The following is a 20,542-nucleotide window of genomic DNA, read 5'->3' on the forward strand; positions in this document are numbered from 1 at the left end:
GGTTACAAAACCATCTCTAAAGAGTTTGGACTCCACCAATCCACAGTCAGACAGATTGTGTACAAATGGAGGAAATTCAAGACCATTGTTACCCTCCCCAGGAGTGGTCGACCAACAAAGATCACTCCAAGAGCAAGGCGTGTAATAGTCGGCGAGGTCACAAAGGACCCTAGGGTAACTTCTAAGCAACTGAAGGCCTTTATCACATTGACTAACGTTAATGTTCATGAGTCCACCATCAGGAGAACACTGAACAACAAATAGTGTGCATGGCAGGGTTGCAAGGAGAAAGCCACTGCTCTCCAAAAAGAACATTGCTTCTCGTCTGTAGTTTGCTAAAGATCACATGGACAAGCCAGAAGGCTATTGGAAAAATGTTTTGTGGACGGATGAGACCAAAATAGAACTTTTTGGTTGAAATGAGAAGCATTATGTTTGGAGAAAGGAAAATACTGCATTCCAGCATAAGAACCTTATCCCATCTGTGAAACACGGTGGTGGCAGTATCATGGTTTGGGCCGGTTTTGCTGCATCTGGGCCAGGATAGCTTGCTATCATTGATGGAACAATGAATTCTGAATTATACCAGCGAATTCTGTGTATCCTGTGTAGAAATGTATCCTGTGTAGAACCTTAAACTGAATTAATGTCAGACTGGCACAAGAAGAGGTGGAGTTAACCCTGTCAAGGGCCCTTTGCCACCATTCGTCTGACAAGGCATCACCTCGCTCCTTTTCCCACGAATTCCTAATTGCCAGAGGGGATGATAGTGATGACAAAATTAATTTTACCACAATTGAAATGAACCCACGGACTGCAGAAAGAGACAGAATTGCATCAATGAGAGTACGAGGTGGTTTGTGGGAGAAGTTAGGAAAATTACAACGAGCAAAATCTCTGGTTTGAAAATATCTAAATAAATGAGCTTGTGAAAGGGCAAATTTAGTTCGTAAGTCATCAAAGGAAATAAAAATGTCCTTATCAAAAAGTTGATCAAACTTCACCAGCCCTTTCTCTTTCCACAGAGTGGAAGTTGAGTCAAGTGCCGGGTCAAGTGCTCATGAGAAATGAAACACTGCATTCCAGGATAAGAACCTTATCCCATCTGTGAAACATGGTGGTGGTAGTATCATGGTTTGGGCCTGTTTTGCTGCATCTGGGCCAGGACGGCTTGCCATCATTGATGGAACAATGAATTCTGAATTATACCAGCGAATTCTAAAGGAAAATGTCAGGACATCTGTCCATGAACTGAATCTCAAGAGAAGGTGGGTCATGCAGCAAGACAACGACCCTAAGCACACAAGTCGTTCTACCAAAGAATGGTTAAAGAAGAATAAAGTGAATGTTTTGGAATGGCCAAGTCAAAGTCCTGACCTTAATCCAATGGAAATGTTGTGGAAGGACCTGAAGCGAGCAGTTCATGTGAGGAAACCCACCAACATCCCAGAGTTGAAGCTGTTCTGTACGGAGGAACGGGCTAAAATTCCTCCAAGCCGGTGTGCAGGACTGATCAACAGTTACCGCAAACGTTTAGTTGCAGTTATTGCTGCACAAGGGGGTCACACCAGATACTGAAAGCAAAGGTTCACATACTTTTGCCACTCACAGATATGTAATATTGGATCATTTTCCTCAATAAATAAATGACCAAGTATAATATTTTTGTCTCATGTGTTTAACTGGGTTCTCTTTATCTACTTTTAGGACTTGTGTGAAAATCTGATGATGGTTTAGGTCATATTTATGCAGAAATACAGAAAATTCTAAAGGGTTCACAAACTTTCAAGCACCATTGTAGTCTATAAAACAGATGTAGATGTTTTGCTGATGTTGGATGCTTCGTTCGTTAAGCATTCGCATTGTGAAGATTGCGTTTCTCGTTCCCCGATCTGGCATGAAGCCGTACTGACACGTGGCAATCTCCGGATGAATCCTGGAGCAACAACATTCAAGTACAATTTTGAGCAACAGTTTCAGTGTGTGACTCATGAGACTGATTGTTCTGTGTTGGTCACATTCCAGTGTATTCGGTTTCTTGGGTATGGCAATGAAGACAGACTTGAGCATGTCATCAGGTATGTCGCCTGAATCACAGATCTTGTTGACTAGACTGTGTAGAGCGTTGATGCCTGTGTCACCGAGAGCTCTCAGCATTTCGGTGACTACCTCGTCCGGGCCGCCCCCCTTTCGGTGATTCCCGCCCCCGTTTAATTTCTGCCGCCCCTTTACAAAAGGAAGAGACGTCCCTTTGTTTTCTTTGTGACAGATAGCCTTTCTCTGTTGGAGTACCGACAACGCAACAACACCCGAGTGTGAAACTCATTTACCAACAATTAGTTTAGTCAGTCTGACGATTATAGTCTAAAAAAAGCGTTTCACACTTCGGCGTTTTTGACACATTGTTCTTGCGCCGGGAGATAACACGCCTTTATAATAACGTGTGAATCGACACCAAGTTCGAGATAACTGATTGTTATTGTCGGCAGAGAAATAAAGGATAAAAACAAAAAGTTGAAAGTTGGTGCGGCAAGCGTGATATTGCCTATAAAACCGTGAGGATATAACCTGGCTGTCAGTGTTACTGTAGCTCTTGAAGTGCGTACACTCTGTCGAAATGTCTCTCAAGCTTTTCGGTTTTACACGTAAGCGTTCCACTGTCGACATCGAAAACATCGATCCAAAACAGCGTAAGATCTCTGGTCAGGCTACTACTAGCGATGCCACAAGCAAAGTTCCTAAGCTGAGTGACAACAAGAAGCATCGTAGATGCTTAGGAAAAGAGGAAAGCAGGTAATTTTTAGTTAGTTTCTTTCAAATATCAAAGCATTTTGTGCAACCATATTTTAGAGATCATGTTAGGCCAGTGTTTCCCACAGACCAGGTAGCAATTTGTGGTGCTCCACTGTGCCGATGAGGGAATCGTGCGCGGTGGTGTCGCGGTCGGTGGAGTCGGTCATTGGGGTGTATGCAAAGTGTTTACAGCGGGCGGTGTTCAAACACACAGTATTTTTCTTCAGAGTCACCTGCTGGGACTATTTTAAAGCTACAAGAAGCATTTGAGATTATTCAGTTCAATCTAAATTCTTTTAAGTTCTTTAAGAGAGACAGCTAAAACAATTTTTCCCAGAACCCTGCCTGGTTTCATTCCTCGACCCAACTTTACATTACAGGGCAGGCCATTAGTTTGCTGGGCTTGATGTTGGTGGAAAACCTGTCTTTTAAATTTATGAAAATTATTCACCAAAATTGAAGTTAAAGTTTAGTTTTTACTAGAGATGCACCGATTGCAATTTTTTGGGCCGATTCCGATTTCTGATGAAGTGTGACCTGCCGATACCGATTTTGGCCGATTCCAGTTTCATTTTTTTCAAACCACTTCAGAGCAATTCCAGCATTATGGACGTGACACTTGAACTCAAAATGGCAACAAATGACCCAGTGCATGTTTTATTGTCTCCCAGTATTTAAACAGGTGTTGCATATTTTAAGGCTGTACCATACTGGAGAAGTGATAGAACAAGAACAATTCCCATAGTACATCTAGGGTATGCCAGAAAATGCCAATAAAAGATGCGTTATGGATGTGACAGAAAAAGTATCACTTTTCTTGGGTGACTGTACATTTTTATCAAACTCTGTGAAATTGTAAACCTAATGTCGAAATGGAGATATCCATTTGATAGAGGGGTCCAAGGTGAATATTAAAAAATCTTTGTTTAAAATATTTTGTATTTCATGCAGAGTTTCAGAAGGAAAAGTCAGCGTTATGGATGTGACGAAATTCCGTTATGGATGTGACGCGTCTGAAATAGACATGGCATATGTTTAGAAAATCAGCAATTTAACCACCATAACTCTTTGAAAAACTCTCTAAATATCAGCTAAAACTATCAAAGTTCTTAAATAATATTTAGGATGGCTATTGTTTTGCTGTTTTGTGGATTTTAGCATACATTTCTGTGGCTTGTGGCAATAATATAGAATTGTACATCATTAAAGTTGATTTTAGCTTGGGTTGACAGTGACATATTAGGTTGGTTACAAATTGGTTCAACTTATTCACATCTGTAAAATACAGGCCTAGGTGATATCTCTGGGAGTGGTTTTGATGTATTACATGTTGCTTTATTTTTGCATGGTGAGGTTGACATTTACATGGAATTGCCCTTCACAGCACGCACAAAGAGCATTTTCTTTTTATCTTTTCTTTAATAGAACATTCTGCCAGATTTTCAGTAATAAATTTTCAACACCTCAAAGGTTAAAAACAAACAAAAAGACATTGTTCTTTGTAAAATCTTTCTTCATGTTTGGTATTAACATATTGATTCCTGAAATAGGAAATTCACACAAACATTTTTTCTTTTCCCATCCAATATCTGGCACAAAAACAACTTCCCCCTCATATTATTTGCCTACTGCTATGGAACACACTTTCATAAGCCTGTTTAGATCTGAAAACTTCTGCCTTATAGAACAACCCATTTCTTCATTCAGTATCAAAATACAAAAATAATTTCCAGTCATACTTATACCGTAGCCATTCTATCATCTTTGTCAAATGTGTATTTGTAGAGTAATTTCCAATGGAATCAAGTGCAACCAAGGCTGTAAAACAAACAAAAAGACATTTTTTTTTCCTCTCTCTTTGTACAAATCTAACTAGATGTTTGGTAATAGGCTAACGTATTAATTCCTGTAATGGGAAATTCACACAACCACAAACATTTTCTTCTTTTCACATCCAATATCTGGCACAAAAAAATTCACTATATTTGGAGATATAATATATCCAAATATAGTGAATTTTTTTTTTTGTTAACGGCGCGCGCCGGAGCTCGTTAGGCACGCAGGACTGACGCTGTTCTGCGCAAGCGCAACACAATCGCACTAGAAAGCATGTTCAAGCTGCCAGTGTAGCTGCAGTCTTTTTAGTTGCGAATTACGAATATTTCCACTTTCATCTCTGTGATACACAAGTTTTGATCGGCAGAAAATCGGCATATTTTAATTTTGACCGGCCGGTCGCCGGTCATGGCCGATCACGTGAAAATCGGCCGATTCCGATCGGCAGCCGGTCAATCGGTGCATCTCTGGTTTTTACTTTAGTTTTTTGCCTTTTTGGTGGCAATCTTTCAATCATTCTTTAGTTGACATTCAAGGAATAAATTGCAAAAACAAGCTGGAGGTTTTTATTTTTAATATTGAACTCAACACTTACCTCAACCAATACTAAAATGAAATAAATAGTATAATGTAACAACAAAATAATAATAAAATATCATAATTAGATGTAAGAAACCACTTAAGGTAACACCAAGGCAATTAACAATAATGAAAAAGCATTACCCTAATTGGTGCAAAGCCTGCATGCCCTATCAGAACATTTAATTCTGCATGGCTTCCTGAAAAAACCCTCCAGTGCCCTATCGTAAGGGAAGTCATTGCTGAAGCGGGATAAACGGGATAATGCAATAAGGCCGGTTCCTCGCGTCAAGCTGCTACTGTCTGCATCAAAATCGGTTTATAGCCTGACTCAGGGATGTCCGTTTCCTGTAAGCCAAGACGGCTATGATAAAGCTCATCACGAGCACGACGGAGGCTCCCTTTTAAAATAAGGGGTCAGAAGGCGAATCGGGAAGGCTGCATTGTTTTTAATTAGCCTAACAGGCTGACTTGCAGTCCGGGTATATGCGCACTGGCAGGCCTGTGGACACGCCTCTCCGTCTCTCTCTCTGTGTGGGTGTGCGCGCACGTGTGAACGAGAAGAAAGAGCACTATGAATGAACGGAATGATACGCAACGGAATTTTTTTTTCAAAATCGCGAGTCTGATTGTGTGGCACTAGGAATCCATTGTGTGGCGCTGCGCAACACAATGGTCTATGTATGGGAAACCCTGTAGGCTGTGTAACTATTACAATGCATTTTGCTTGAGTCTGTATGAATGAGTTTAAATTACAATGTCATTTTTCTTTTTTATCTTCTTAGACTGTTAACTGGTGAACATGGATGGAGCAGTGTAAATATAGCCATAGAGCAGTGTAAATAGAGTTAAAACAACATCTTTTCAATGTACTTTACTCTCTAAAAAAAATTATTTTTCCAGTGGTACCTGCAATTACATTTCCATTTCAAACAATGTCAGCTTTTGTGGAGCAGTGTGAATATAGTTAATACAAAAACTTTTCTGTACTTTTCTGTTCTTTTTTTGTAGTTTGCTAAATAAAAAAAATATTTTTTCCAGTTCCATTTCAAACAGTGTGTCTGAATATGATGTGTAAGTGTGTAATGTTTGATGTATGATGTGTTTTGTACCAGTCCAATTGATTCCTCTATTCTAAATAGGGGTGGGCGATATGGCAAAAATGTCATATCACGATTTTTTAACATAAAATCTCGATTTCGATTTTTTATCATGATCTTCCATCAAAAAAAAACAACAGGCATTTTCGGGCTACAAACCTTTCTGAACAGATTTTAATGAATAGTAGCAATTTTGCATGTGCAAACATTGTAAACACACTGATAACACTGATAAAGTGCACTATTGGTTTGAAGACAACACTAAGTAAACATCACTCTGATAAAGTGAACATCACTCTGATAAAGTGTATTCTTAGAATATAAAAAAAGAAAGTAAAATATGAAATGTTGAATAACACACAGTCTTCGGTTATTTTGAAACGATTTAAGTATCAAAACACCAAATAGCTTTTTGAAAATGGTCCAGACTGGTGGTGGGGAGGCTTCTGCATAGCTTTATTGTGGCTGTTTGAATGTTGCTAGCACCAGCCTCTTGTGCTCGAAATGTAGTTTATATTTAAAGAAGCTTCCCCAAACTTGACAGCCAGAGACCTCTGCCCTCTCCCCAAAGAACCAGCGCGGGCACAGCGCGCCAGCCCTGTGCCTCGGGACGTAATTCGCCACGAGGCGCGCCGTGGGGCTCCGCTTAGGTTTCGTTTCTATCCCGGGCTCCAGCCCGACTTTACAGCGCCTCGGGACGAAGAGCCACGGTGCTCGGCTTTAGTTTCGTTTTCCCACCGGCGGCTCCAGCCCCACTTTGGACGCCCGTAGCTCGGGCAGGGGAGGTCCCAGCCTCCCCTAGCTTAGAATGTGTAGATTCCATTTCTGACAATAAATTCCGTTTCAGATGCATAATTCCGCGATTTCCGTCCGTTTTCCGCGATCGCGGATTTTCAGTCCCTCTACAGGTTAAGGACGTCTTACGTCTGCCGCGTCGGCGGGAACCAGCATAGAACGTCAAGTTATTGTACCCAAAGGGAAAAAAAAAGTTATTGCGCTCATTGGCCAAGGCGATCTATACGATTTCTCCACTTTGCACTGCAAAAACCCGGCTTACAAAAACAAGAAAAAAAAGGAATAAAATTAGGAATATTTTACTTAAAATAAGCATAATTATCTGCCAACAGAACAAGAAAATTTGACTTGGCAAGATTTTTAAAAACAAGTGAATATATCTAGCTTTAGAAACCCCACAGATGTCTTAAAACCAGGGCTTTGAACCGGTTCAAGGAACGAAAACGAAAACCGGGAACTTTTTCTATTTCACATGGAACAGAAACGAAACCAGAAACTTTATTATTTTTTATGTTCCGGAACAGAAACGCTTATTAAAAATAATGGTAACCGGTTAATACCGGTTTTTATTTCGTTCCTCAAAGTTTCTGTAGCCTACAAAAAGTCATTCTTCTCCTGCGCAAGTTTCTATGACCCGCTGGGGTTCACTTCCTGTGTGACGTTCGCTGATTGAATGGAGAGAGCGGGAAGGTGGACTACTAGTGAATACTAGGTGAATTACTGAGTGTCTGAGCAAAGAAGAGCCTGAACGTTGCAACCTCCCTATTGGCTGTTTGTAAAAATGTATCAATTGTTGCCCTTCCCACGGGAATCATCGCGGGCTCGAGAGACGAGACCTGACGAGTTAGTTCGTTGGTAGCAGAACAAAATGTCTGGACACAAATCGGGTTTTCAGAAAAGGAAAGAAAATAAACGGAGGGTCGAAAATACAAAAAAGGAGGCAGAAAATGCAAAACGAGTTTTAAGGTAGGACAAATGGTTAGTTTTTAAGGCAGCCCGCCGTGGCTGCAGGCCTTCAGTTGTCATTGAATGGTTAGTTTTCTGAGGCAGCCCGCCGTGGCTGCCTGCAGGCTTATTTATTATAGCCCATTTAGTTAAAATAGTTGATATAAAATGTTTATAGTTATAGTTATGTGATGGTTGTCCTGATTTAGACTGGTGTTTTTTTTGGGGGGTGTTGCGCGATGTTGCACCCGGGTCCAGATTAGGGCAGAACCGGCCCTGGCTACATTTCAGGTGTAGTTTGTTTTATGTATGTATGTACTTGCATAGATGTGTACTTGGTCTTCCAATATGGCGCCTAACAAAATCTCGCGGCGCGTCATGCGGTAGCCCTCTATAGGGCCTGACTAGCCTTTGGTAACACACTAAATGAATTATCTTTCATTTTTGGCACTTTTTCTGTTTGTGTAGATGGGAAGACATACTGAGAATCCAAATCACCAACATTTGAAATAATAATTGTTTTGAATTATTTCTTGTCTTATTTAATGGAGGTTGTAATAGAATTAGCCTACATTTGGCTTAAGCTGGATGAGACAGAGACATAATTTTATAGCCATTTGTTAAACAGCTGACAGGGAACGTAATTAACCGTTCCGGGAACGAAATTTTTTTGTTCTAACCGGTTCGGGAACGTCTATTTAATGGTGGAACCCAAAACCGGAAACGTTAAAATTCCGTTTCTGTTCGGAACGAACCAATAGGAAAAAAATTCCGGTTCAAAGCCCTGCTTAAAACTAGTGTATTTATACTAAAAACAAGTAAAGTTGTACTACTCATTTTAACATGCCAGATACTTTGTCCCCCAACCAACAGTTTGACTATTTCATCTGGGCATATTGGTGTGCTCTGTTTAAGTAAGTGTTTATACCAACTGAGACCGCCAAATAAATCACAATCAAAACAACAAACCAATCCATTTTGTAGCCTATTTTTGTTGCCAGATTGACAATACAACAATTCATTTCATTTAGTTATCTGTTTTGTGTTAAGAGATTAAAAGAAAGGATAAGATGCTTGAAATAAGAAATTCTGACTTTGACAAACTTGTCATGGTTAATATAACACTGATGAAATTATGGTAATTCTCATTTTAAGACAGAACTTACTCATAACCAGTAATAAAATCTCAATAACAAGTTATAATACCTTATTAAGATAATTGAGGGAAAAAATGCTTAAAGTAAGTGAAATACTCTTACACAAAACCGGCCTGGAAAGGAGAATTATCTTGGCAGACAAATAACAAGCATATTTTGTCTTGATTTAAGATATTTAATCTTGGTTAGATTTTACTTTTTGCAGTGTGGCAGATCGTCTGCGATCTTCTACTCGTTCTTATTCTTGACGATTTTATATCGTCAGATCGCACACCCGTAATTCTAAATTATTACTACTTGAGAGTATTTTATGCAAACGACATATGTAAATTTACGCAAATTTGTTTCAAGGTCATCCGATTGACCCCCACCCCCCTATATTTTCAATCCGTGGAGAACCCTGTGTGGGGTCGATTAAATCCTCAAAATGGCCAGAAAAATGTCTTGACTATATTTTCTATTCATTTTACAACTTATGGTGGTAAATAAAAGTGTGACTTTTCATGGAAAACACAAAATTGTCTGGGTGACCCCAAACTTTTGAACGGTAGTGTACGTAAACAGCTTCATCAGAATATTGTCCCTTTTCTTCTTGGAATTGGGGCAAAAACCAGAACGTTTTGTGTATATATAAACATAGTGACTGAGATGTTTTTTTCTTTCTGCATTCTGTTGTTTAATCTCATCTCATTATCTGTAGCCGCTTTATCCTGTTCTACAGGGTCGCAGGCGAGCTGGAGCCTATCCCAGCTGACTACGGGCGAAAGGCGGGGTACACCCTGGACAAGTCGCCAGGTCATCACAGGGCTGACACATAGACACAGACAACCATTCACACTCACATTCACACCTACGCTCAATTTAGAGTAGGGCTGCTCGATATTGGAAAAAATCAATATCACGATTTTTTCAGTAAATATCGATATCGCGATTTTTAAAACGATATTTATACACCTTTTTTTAAAGCCCTGATCATCAACACCTGAGGCACCGGGCCACATTTTTATAGTACAGGCCTCATAGGCTACCTGTCAACCCTTCCCGTTGTACCCTGAAACGCCTTTTACTTAAACTATTTACTGTGCAAGCGCGTACTTTGCATAGGTCCTATAGCCTGCACAAGGCTCACGTTCTCCTCACTCAACATTTCCGATCACAGAGGATGGAGCCAGCGCTGCTATTACCAGTGATTACTGCGTAACGTCCACACTGGCTCGTAGCCAGCCAAGGATAAAATCTCTCTCTCACACACACACACACACTACAACGTAAGCGTGTGTGTTGTTAAGACACCAACATTAAAACACGCACAATATAGAGACAAGTCCTTAAGAATTAACATACATGAAAATAGGCTTCTCTTCCTTCATCTTCCAAATGTGGACTCCGCTATCTTTTTGGCATGTCAGCATTGAAATACCATTTGCAGAGATATTTCACTCGCCATTAAGAAAAGTAAAAGCAACACATGATTAGGGCTACATGATTAGCAGGGGGACACCGTTTTAAGCGCACGGAATTTTAAAAACAATGTAATTACATCTGAGTCCGTCTACATCGCGCAATAAACCCGTCCTTAGCAGAACCTACTTCAAAGCATGATGCTAGCTGCAGATGCACAAGTCAAAATCAAATGAACCCAAGTAAACGGCGGGCAACATTAATAACCAAATTGCCTTACCTTAAAACGCTGCCTTGACCACAGGACGACTCGCAATTATTCCACTTAAATCCACACGGTTTAACACATCTAACACAGCTAGCAAGCTGGATATGTGCTAATATTGTTGTGCTTGTTTTCTTCCGTAGATGCCATTTTTACATTACCCAGTCCCACATCCAAAAATATGACGTAAATATATGTTAATTGTATTATTATAACTATTAGCAAGCAAATCAAACAACATATTAAGAAATCAATATATCAAATCACCCGACACGTATGAAAACAGAAGAACTGATTTTTTACTGTTGCGGAGATATCGCGGGAGTAGAATGGATGACGTATGCAAGGCTACGGTGTGCCTTAGGGGACAGAAGGGTTCGTTTTACCTTACTGTCACGTCAATGTTATTGTTGTTTTATTGCCATTGTAGAAATATTGTGCACGTCCCTTTCGACAAATGACAAAAAATCGTTTCATATCGATATTATGAATTTTGATATCGTTTGACACCAATATCGATATCGTGATAAAAATACGATATATTGCACAGCTCTAATTTAGAGTCACCAGTTAACCTAACCTGCATGTCTTTGGACTGTGGGGGAAACCGGAGTACCCGGAGGAAACCCACGTGGACAACATGCAAACTCCGCACAGAAAGGCCCTCGCCGGCCCTGGGGCTGGAACCCAGGACCTTCTTGCTGTGAGGCGACAGCGCTAACCACTACACCACCGTGTCGCCCCTGTTGTTTAATGTGAATATTAAAACAGCTCTGTGTGATTTGCTGTGTTGCCACCTGATTGGCTGACTGAAGGAGCCAGGTGTCTCACACACACACACTACATGAGTGATGCACAAATACAACTGAAGCAAATTCTAACACTGCAAAACTAATAATAAATGCACTTTTTCATTTAAAAAAAAAACCCTGTAATTGTTAAGAAAACTGCTGAGGAAATAATCAGGGCAGTATCAATCCGTCGTTGATTATTTTCCCATCACAGCATTACACACACTGGTGTTATTTCTTACATGTTGTTAATGTATAGTAATAACAGACTACTAATGCAGTATTGAGGAACCTGTCACTGCGCGGTGTGTCGCCTCTGATCTGCCGGAAGGGGTAATTATGTCACTTCCGCCTTCTCCCACACAAACAGCATCTTGTTTACGGTTAACGTCACATGCTCGCGCTTACCACGACAGCTGAAGGACAGACCGCAGCTCTCCGCCCGGTGCCGTTCACACACACACGCGCTTCTTCACGCTCGAGCTGAAACTCCGAGGCCTTTAAAACAGCTGGAAGAACAGCAACCGCTGCAGAGCCCAGCGCGCGCGCAGCCCTTCCTCACTGAACGAGTGAAGTCTCGCGCAACCTCCTTTCCGGGCCTTAGCCGCCTCAGCCAATCACGACGCGTTATCGAAGTAACCCGCCCCCATTCTGTCCACGCGGGCCAATCAGAGCGCGAGCTTCGACAGAGGGCGTTGTTGATGGAAAGGCCCAGTCACGTGGTTTATGAGAAACTGAAACTTATGCAGTTTTTCCGGGTGAGGAAGAGGAAAAGGCGAACAAGCGCCGAGATTAAGATTCGTGCACTTCTGAAAGACACGTTTTCACATTTTCGTTTTCATTAGTTTTAAAACCCATAAATAATTCAACTTCATGTTTTAAAGTAGAGAAACACGTTTCCCTTTGATCTCTACAGATTAACCCTTTAAAGTCTCGGCCTGTTACTTTCGTCTTCGAACGCATTACTGTACACTACCGTTCAAAAGTTTGGGGTCACTTTGAAATGTCCTTATTTTTGAAAGAAAAGCACTGTTCTTCTCAATGAAGATCACTTTAAACTAATCAGAAATCCACTCTATACATTGCTAATGTGGTAAATGACTATTCTAGCTGCAAATGTCTGGTTTTTGGTGCAATATCTCCATAGTGGTGCTTGAAAGTTTGTGAACCCTTTAGAATTTTCTATATTTCTGCATAAATATGACCTAAAACATCATCAGATTTTCACACAAGTCCTAAAAGTAGATAAAGAGAACCCAGTTAAACAAATGAGACAAAAATATTATACTTGGTTATTTATTTATTGAGGAAAATGATCCAATATTGCATATCTGTGAGTGGCAAAAGTATGTGAACCTTTGCTTTCAGTATCTGGTATGACCCGCTTGTGCAGCAATAACTGCAACTAAACGTTTCTGGCACGGGCGCAGATAGAGGGTGGGACGGGTGGGATTCATCCCACCCAGATTTAAATTGACTTCGTTTGGTCCCCCCCACTTTGCATAAGGCAAACCTCACGGAAAAATCAAAAGACTAATTACCATTCGGTTTATTGAGGTGCACAGCAGTGTATACATAGTTGCAACAACTCACATAAAACAAAACAAAGACTGATATTCGGTTGGTTGAGCTGCGCAGACTGCACAGGTTGCGAGCTCGAGCTTGGTTGCTATAGTAACCCACAACAAGTTTGACAGGCATATCGGGGTTGGGGTTGGTTTGCTGGCAGCTTTGTCCCCCCCCCCCCCCCCCCCCCAGTTCAAAAAACGTATCTGCGCCCCTGGTTTCTGGTAACTGTTGATCAGTCCTGCACACCGGCTTGGAGGAATTTTAGCCCGTTCCTCCGTACAGAACAGCTTCAACTCTGGGATGTTGGTGGGTTTCCTCACATGAACTGCTCACTTCAGGTCCTTCCACAGCATTTTGATTGGATTAAGGTCAGGACTTTGACTTGGCCATTCCAAAACATTAACTTTATTCTTCTTTAACCATTCCTTGGTAGAACGACTTGTGTGCTTAGGGTCGTTGTCTTGCTGCATGACCCACCTTCTCTTGAGATTCAGTTCATGGACAGATGTCCTGACATTTTCCTTTAGAATTCGCTGGTATAATTCAGAATTCATTGTTCCATCAATGATGGCAAGCTGTCCTGGCCCAGATGCAGCAAAACAGGCCCAAACCATGATACTACCACCACCATGTTTCACAGATGGGATAAGGTTCTTGTGCTAGAATGCAGTGTTTTCCTTTCTCCAAACATAACATTTCTCATTTAAACCAAAAAGTTCTATTTTGGTCTCATCCATCCACAAAACACTTTCCAATAACCTTCTGGCTTGTCCACGTGATCTTTAGCAAACTGAAGATGAGCAGCAATGTTCTTTTTGGAGAGCAGAGGCTTTCTCCTTGCAACCCTGCCATGCACACTATTTGTTGTTCAGTGTTCTCCTGATGGTGGACTCATGAACATTAGCCAATGTGAGCGAGGCCTTCAGTTGCTTAGAAGTTACCCTGGGGTCCTTTGTGACCTTGCCGACTATCACACGCCTTGCTCTTGGAGTGATCTTTGTTGGTCGACCACTCCTGGGGAGGGTAACAATGGTCTTGAATTTCCTCCATTTGTACACAATCTGTCTGACTGTGGATTGGTGGAGTCCAAACTCTTTAGAGATGCTTTTGTAACCTTTTCCAGCCTGATGAGCATCAACAATGCTTTTTCTGAGGTCCTCAGAAATCTCCTTTGTTCGTGCCATGACACACTTCCACAAACGTGTTGTGAAGATCAGATTTTGATAGATCCCTGTTCTTTAAAAAAAACGGGGTGCCCACTCACGCCTGATTGTCATCCCATTGATTGACAACACCGGACTCTAATTTCACCTTCAAATTACCTGCTAATCCTAGAGGTTCACATACTTTTGCCACTCACAGATATGTAATATTGGATCATTTTCCTCACTAAATAAATGACCAGGTATAATATTTTTGTCTCATTTGTTTAACTGGGTTCTCTTTATCTACTTTTAGGACTTGTGTGAAAATCTAATGATGTTTTAGGTCATATTTATGCAGAAATATAGAAAATTCTAAAGGGTTCACAAACTTTCAAGCGCCACCGTAGAGGCCCATTTCCAGCAACTCTCACTCCAGTGTTCTAATGGTACAATGTGTTTGCTCATTGCCTCAGAAGGCTAATGGATGATTAGAAAACCCTTGTACAATCATGTTAGCACAGCTGAAAACAGTTGAGCTCTTTAGAGAAGCTATAAAACTGACCTTCCTTTGAGCAGATTGAGTTTCTGGAGCATCACATTTGTGGGGTCGATTAAATGCTCAAAATGGCCAGAAAAATGTCTCGACTATATTTTCTATTCATTTTACAACTTATGGTGGGAAATAAAAGTGTGACTTTTCATGGAAAACACAAAATTGTCTGGGTGACCCCAAACTTTTGAACGGTAGTGTAGTGCTGTGATTCATTCCCATGGCTGACTGCTGCTTCTTTTCTTTTCTTACTATGACTCAGTATCTGTAGTAAAAGCAAAGACTGATCTTAGTCATGAGACTCGATTAAAAATCTTGATCCACAGGAAGCGGAGGGGAATCCCACTGAGTTATTCAAAGGGTTACAAAGCTTCAAAAAAAAAAAAATCCCCCACATTGAAATGAGTTCGAAGCACTTGTGCTGGAGCAGGAATAACACCAAGCTACTATAATGGCCCCTTTATTAGGAACACCCCTACATCCAGCTGCTGTTTCCTGCAGTTCTGTAATCAGCCGATCCATCGATGCATCAAATCACGCAGATACAAATCAAGAGGTATCTGCTGGTACCTCGTATAGTGAAGGCTACATCAGGGGGCAGAGCCTTTTCTTACAAAGCCCCACTGTTATGGAACAGCCTTCCAAGTAATGTTCGGGAATCAGACACAGTCTCAGCATTTAAGTCAAGGCTGAAAACAGATCTGTTTAGTCAAGCCTTGTGTTAATGGTGTTTATGAGGTAAAGGAGTAGATCTGGAGGATCCTCAGACAGAGTGTTTTGGTAAACTGGGATGTATGGATGCTGTCAGTCCCCACTCGCTTGCTCACTCGAGTTTGTTGACGGTGTAGTGGCTGCTGCTTTATGTCCCGGGGCTCCCTCATGCCTGTGTTACCTTCTGGCTCTCCCCTTTTAGTTATGCTGTCATAGTTAGTTGCCGGAGTCCCTGCTTGTACTCGGTGCAATATGTATACTGTTCCTACTTATTCAGGTGACATTGGGCATACCTAACCACCTGTGTTTTCTTTCTCTCCCCCCACCCCAAATCTGTCCCTCTGAGTTACATGGAGTCAACAGGAAATCTTTTGGTGGAGACGGTGGGGACCTCGACTGGCTATCGTAGCCTGCAGGGAATCGGCCGTCAGACATTCTGTCGCATGTCCCAGACCCGGTGAAATGTAACTGAATTGTCTTGGCCAGGCCTAAGGGTCCCATCTGCATCTCATCATTGCTGAGGAGTGTGCTCCCATCACCCAATCAAGCATCCAGCCAGAGCAGGTCATTATATATTTTTTACCATATTAACATGCCATTGTGTGTTATGCCTGATGTAAAGACTCTCGTCTCTGCGAGCCTACCACACAGATTTAATACTTGTCATTTTTAGGGCATACCTAACAACATGTTTTCTTTCTCTCTCTCTCTTCCCCCCCCCCCCCCCCCCCATCTGTCCCTCTGAGTTACATGTTGATCCTGGGATTGAGATGCTGGCCTCTTCTGCCCCTCGGACCTGCTTGATCCATCCTGGTGCCCTGTGTCTGGTCGGAGTTTTATCGCCCCACTCCTGTGAAGGACGGCCCCATGAGGACAGTTGAGGGTTATACCTGTTAAAACTGTTAATATTATAGTCAGGCTGTCTGTTGTTGCCCAAATGAGGATGGGTTCCCTTTTGAGTCTGGTTCCTCTCGAGGTTTCTTCCTCATGTCGTCTGAGGGAGTTTTTCCTTGCCACCGTCGCCACAGGCTTGCTCATTGGGGATAGATTAGGGATAAAATTAGCTCATGTTTTAAGTCATTCAAATTCTGTAAAGCTGCTTTGCGACAATGTTTATTGTTAAAAGCGCTGTACAGATAAACTTGATTTGAAGAGCTTCAGTTAATGTTCAAACATCAGAATGGGGAAAAATTGTGATCTCAATTTTTGTGTGACTCTTTCACTGTGGTATGGGTGTTGGTTTGAGCATGAAGGTTTGAGTATTTCAGAAACTGCTGATCTCCTTCCTGGGGTTTTCACACAGTCGCTAGAGTTTACACAGAACGGTGCGAAAAACAAAAAACATTGTTTTGAGTGAACAACAGTTCTGTGGGTGGAAACAAACACGTATGTTCTTTGAAAGAACAGTTCAAAGAAATCACTGAAAGTCCAATATTGCCATGACATTCATGTCAGGGTGTGTAAACTTCTGACAGAATCTGTTAATGTAAATCGTTCTGGACAAGAGCATATGTCAAATGCCCTAAATGTTTAAAACAAACAAGCAGCCCTTGACTTCTACCTCTCCCATTTTCAACCCACTTTTTGTCACTTTTCTCGTTTGCTTTTAGACAATAATATATAATATTAGGTATTTATATTTATACACAGAGGGGAAAAAATGACAGAGATATTTGTGGAAGGATATTAATTTTAATGATCAATGTTCTATTTCCATGCACAGAGATGACCATCATCCAAGATCTACATTCACTGCCAGTTAAACATGAAATAAAAAGACTTGCACATAACAACACAACCACACCGTTGATTACAGTACAGGTCCAAGCTACAATCCCGATTCCCAAAAACGTTGGGAGGCTGTGTAAAATATAAATAAAAACAGAAAGCAATGATGTGCAAATCCTTTGCAACTTATATTCAATTGAGTACAATACAAAGATAAGATGTTATGTTCAAACTGATAAACTTTGGGGCGGCACGGTGGTGTAGTGGTTAGCACTGTCGCCTCACAGCAAGAAGGTCCTGGGTTCGAGCCCCGGGGCCGGCGAGGGCCTTTCTGTGTGGAGTTTGCATGTTCTCCCCGTGTCCGCGTGGGTTTCCTCCGGGTGCTCCGGTTTCCCCCACAGTCCAAAGACATGCAGGTTAGGTTAACTGGTGACTCTAAATTGAGCGTAGGTGTGAATGTGAGTGTGAATGGTTGTCTGTGTCTATGTGTCAGCCCTGTGATGACCTGGCGACTTGTCCAGGGTGTACCCCGCCTTTCGCCCGTAGTCAGCTGGGATAGGCTCCAGCTTGCCTGCGACCCTGTAGAAGGATAAAGCGGCTAGAGATGAGATGATAAACTTTGAGGGTTTTTTTTCTTTTTTGTAAATATGCCCTCAGTCTGAATTTGATGCATTCCAAAAGAGTCGGGACAGGGGCATGTTTACCACTGTGTTACATCACCTCTTCTTTTCACAACACTCAGTAAGCATTTGGGAACTGAGGACACTAATTGTTGATGTTTTGAATGTGGACTTCTTTCCCATTCTTGCTTGATATACAACTTCATTTGCTCAATAGTCTGGGGTTTCTGTTGATGTATTTTGCACTTCATAACAAGCCACACATTTTCAATGGGAGGCAGGTAGGCCAGTTTAGCACCTGCACTCTTTTGCTATGAAGGCACAGTGTTGTAACACGTTCAGAATGTGGCTTGGCATTGTCTTGCTGGAATAAACAGGGACATCACCTGGATGGCAGCACATGTTGCTTCAAAACCTATATGTACCTTTCAGCATTAATGGAGCCTTCACAGATGTGCATGTTTCTCCATGCAGTAACACACCCCATACCATCACAGATGCTGGCTTTTGCGCTTTGTGCTGGTAACAGTCTGTATGGTCCTTTTCCTCTTTAGCATGGAGGACACAATGTCCATGATTTCCAAAAACAACCTGAAATGTGAACTCATCAGACCACAGCACACTTTTCATCAGTCCATCTCAGATGAGCTTGAGCCCAGAGAATTTGGCGGTGTTTCTGGATGTTGTTGAATTATGGCTTTTGTTTTGCACTGTAAATGCAGCAACGAACTGTGTTTACTGGCAACGGTTTTCTGAAGTGTTCTTGAGCCCATGTAGTAATATCCTTCATACAATTGTGTCAGTTTTTAATGCAGTGCTGCCTGAGGGATCAAAGGTCATTGGCTTTCAATGTTGGTTTTTGGCCTTGCCTCTTACATGCAGAGAGTTCTCTGGATTCTCTGAATCTTTTGATGATATTATGGATTGTTGATACCGGCTAGTGGCCTAGTGGTAGCGTGTCCGCCTCTTGATCGGGAGATCGGGAGTTCTATTCACGGTCGGGTCATACCAAAGACCATCATAAAAATGGTACCTACTACCATCTGGCAAGGCACGCTGCAATACAGATGCGAGTGGGAAGCTAAACTCTCGTGGTTACCAGAGGACTAGCCCCCCACTGTAACCCTAGCTATGTAATAGGCAAGAGGCTGAGGGCTGCGAAGTGGAGATCGGCGCCGCCTGATGCGCCACACGGCACGGAAAGGACTAGATGATCGATGATGGATTGTTGATGGTAAAATCCCTAATTCCTTGCAACTGTAGATTGAGAAACGTTGGACTATTTTCCCACACGTTTCACAAAGCGGTGAACCGCACCCCATCCTTGCTTGTGAACAACTGAGCCTTGCTGATTACCAGTTAACCTGTTTACCTGTAGAAAGTTCCAAAGAGGTGGGGGTTTTTTCCACAACTTTCTTAGTCTTTTGTTGCCCCTGTCCCAAGTTTTTTGGAACGTGTTGCAGATGTCAAATTCAGAATGAGTGTATATTTACAGAAAACAATGAGGTTAGTCTGAACATTAAATATCTTGTCTTTGTATTGTATTAAATTGAATGTAGGTAGAAAAAGATTTGCAAATCATTGCATTCTGTTTTTATTTACATTTTACACAGAATCCCATCTTTTTTGGAATCAGGGTTGTAATGCAACTCACATTTTAGGTCAGCTAAAATTTCCTGCTGGGAATGAATGGCTGGGAACGTTAGTGATGTCCCGTTATGCATCCTGAATGTATTAATATCTCGACTATAAAAAAGAAAGAGTGGAATGTCTCCAGTGGAGAAGTTCACCGAGTTGTTTGGTTGGTTTTTTTTTTTCTTTCTTAAATCGGAAGATTGCCAAACATCTGGTCATCTGTTGTCTGGATGGAAATAGCATTTCCCTTTTTCTCACTCTCACCTACTGACTGCCACCTATTAAAGTCCCAAAACAAGATGGTCTCCAAGATTCAGATTCCAATTCAGACATAATTTCAGATAACAGCAGTGATTTTATTCTGGACAGAGCACGTTCTGAGAGCGTCTTTTGGAATTCCAGTTAAATAACAGGCCAAGGTTTGCTTGAAAGACTTCGGAATATCGTTGATAATAATATCAATTTTGACTGCTCTTGTGGATTTGTAAGCATAAAACATCATTCCAAATTACATCATGACCTGTTAAGAATGCAATCCATGAACGATCACGCTGTGATATAAAGAGCTTTGTTCTTTAAAGCAACTGTTCGATATTAAAAATGGCAACAAGAAATGCAGTTTCAGATCGAAAAGTTAGCATTATTTAACAAAAATAGCCCCAGTTTTTACTGATACTCTTTATGAACTGGCTCTATGTTCTGTAAATAATGCTAACATTTCCATTATTTATTATTAGCAATCCTAGAACACAGCTTTAGAACATTTCTTTCCTAAGAATGTGAATGTTATTAATAATAAATGGAGCCTTGGGTTAAAACATTAAGATTATTTTAACAATAATAGGCCCAGATTTCAGGGCGGCACGGTGGTGTAGTGGTTAGCGCTGTCGCCTCACAGCAAGAAGGTCCGGGTTTGAACCCC

At 41.4% G+C, this 20,542-nt stretch overlaps 1 protein-coding gene across 2 annotated transcripts in view; it reads right to left on the minus strand.

Moving 5' to 3' along the window:
- Nucleotides 1-12,245, minus strand: part of stat1a (signal transducer and activator of transcription 1a) — a 78,318-nt gene extending 66,073 nt beyond the window's left edge. For both annotated transcript variants that reach the window (XM_060911513.1, XM_060911512.1), the window contains exon 1: nucleotides 12,071-12,245. The gene's annotated coding sequence lies outside the window, so the exon portion shown is untranslated. The remainder of the gene's footprint in view (nucleotides 1-12,070) is intronic.
- Between the last annotated feature and the right edge of the window lie 8,297 nt (nucleotides 12,246-20,542).

This window comes from Neoarius graeffei, chromosome 27, assembly GCF_027579695.1.
Source record: "Neoarius graeffei isolate fNeoGra1 chromosome 27, fNeoGra1.pri, whole genome shotgun sequence".
Classification (NCBI taxonomy): Eukaryota; Metazoa; Chordata; class Actinopteri; order Siluriformes; family Ariidae; genus Neoarius; species Neoarius graeffei.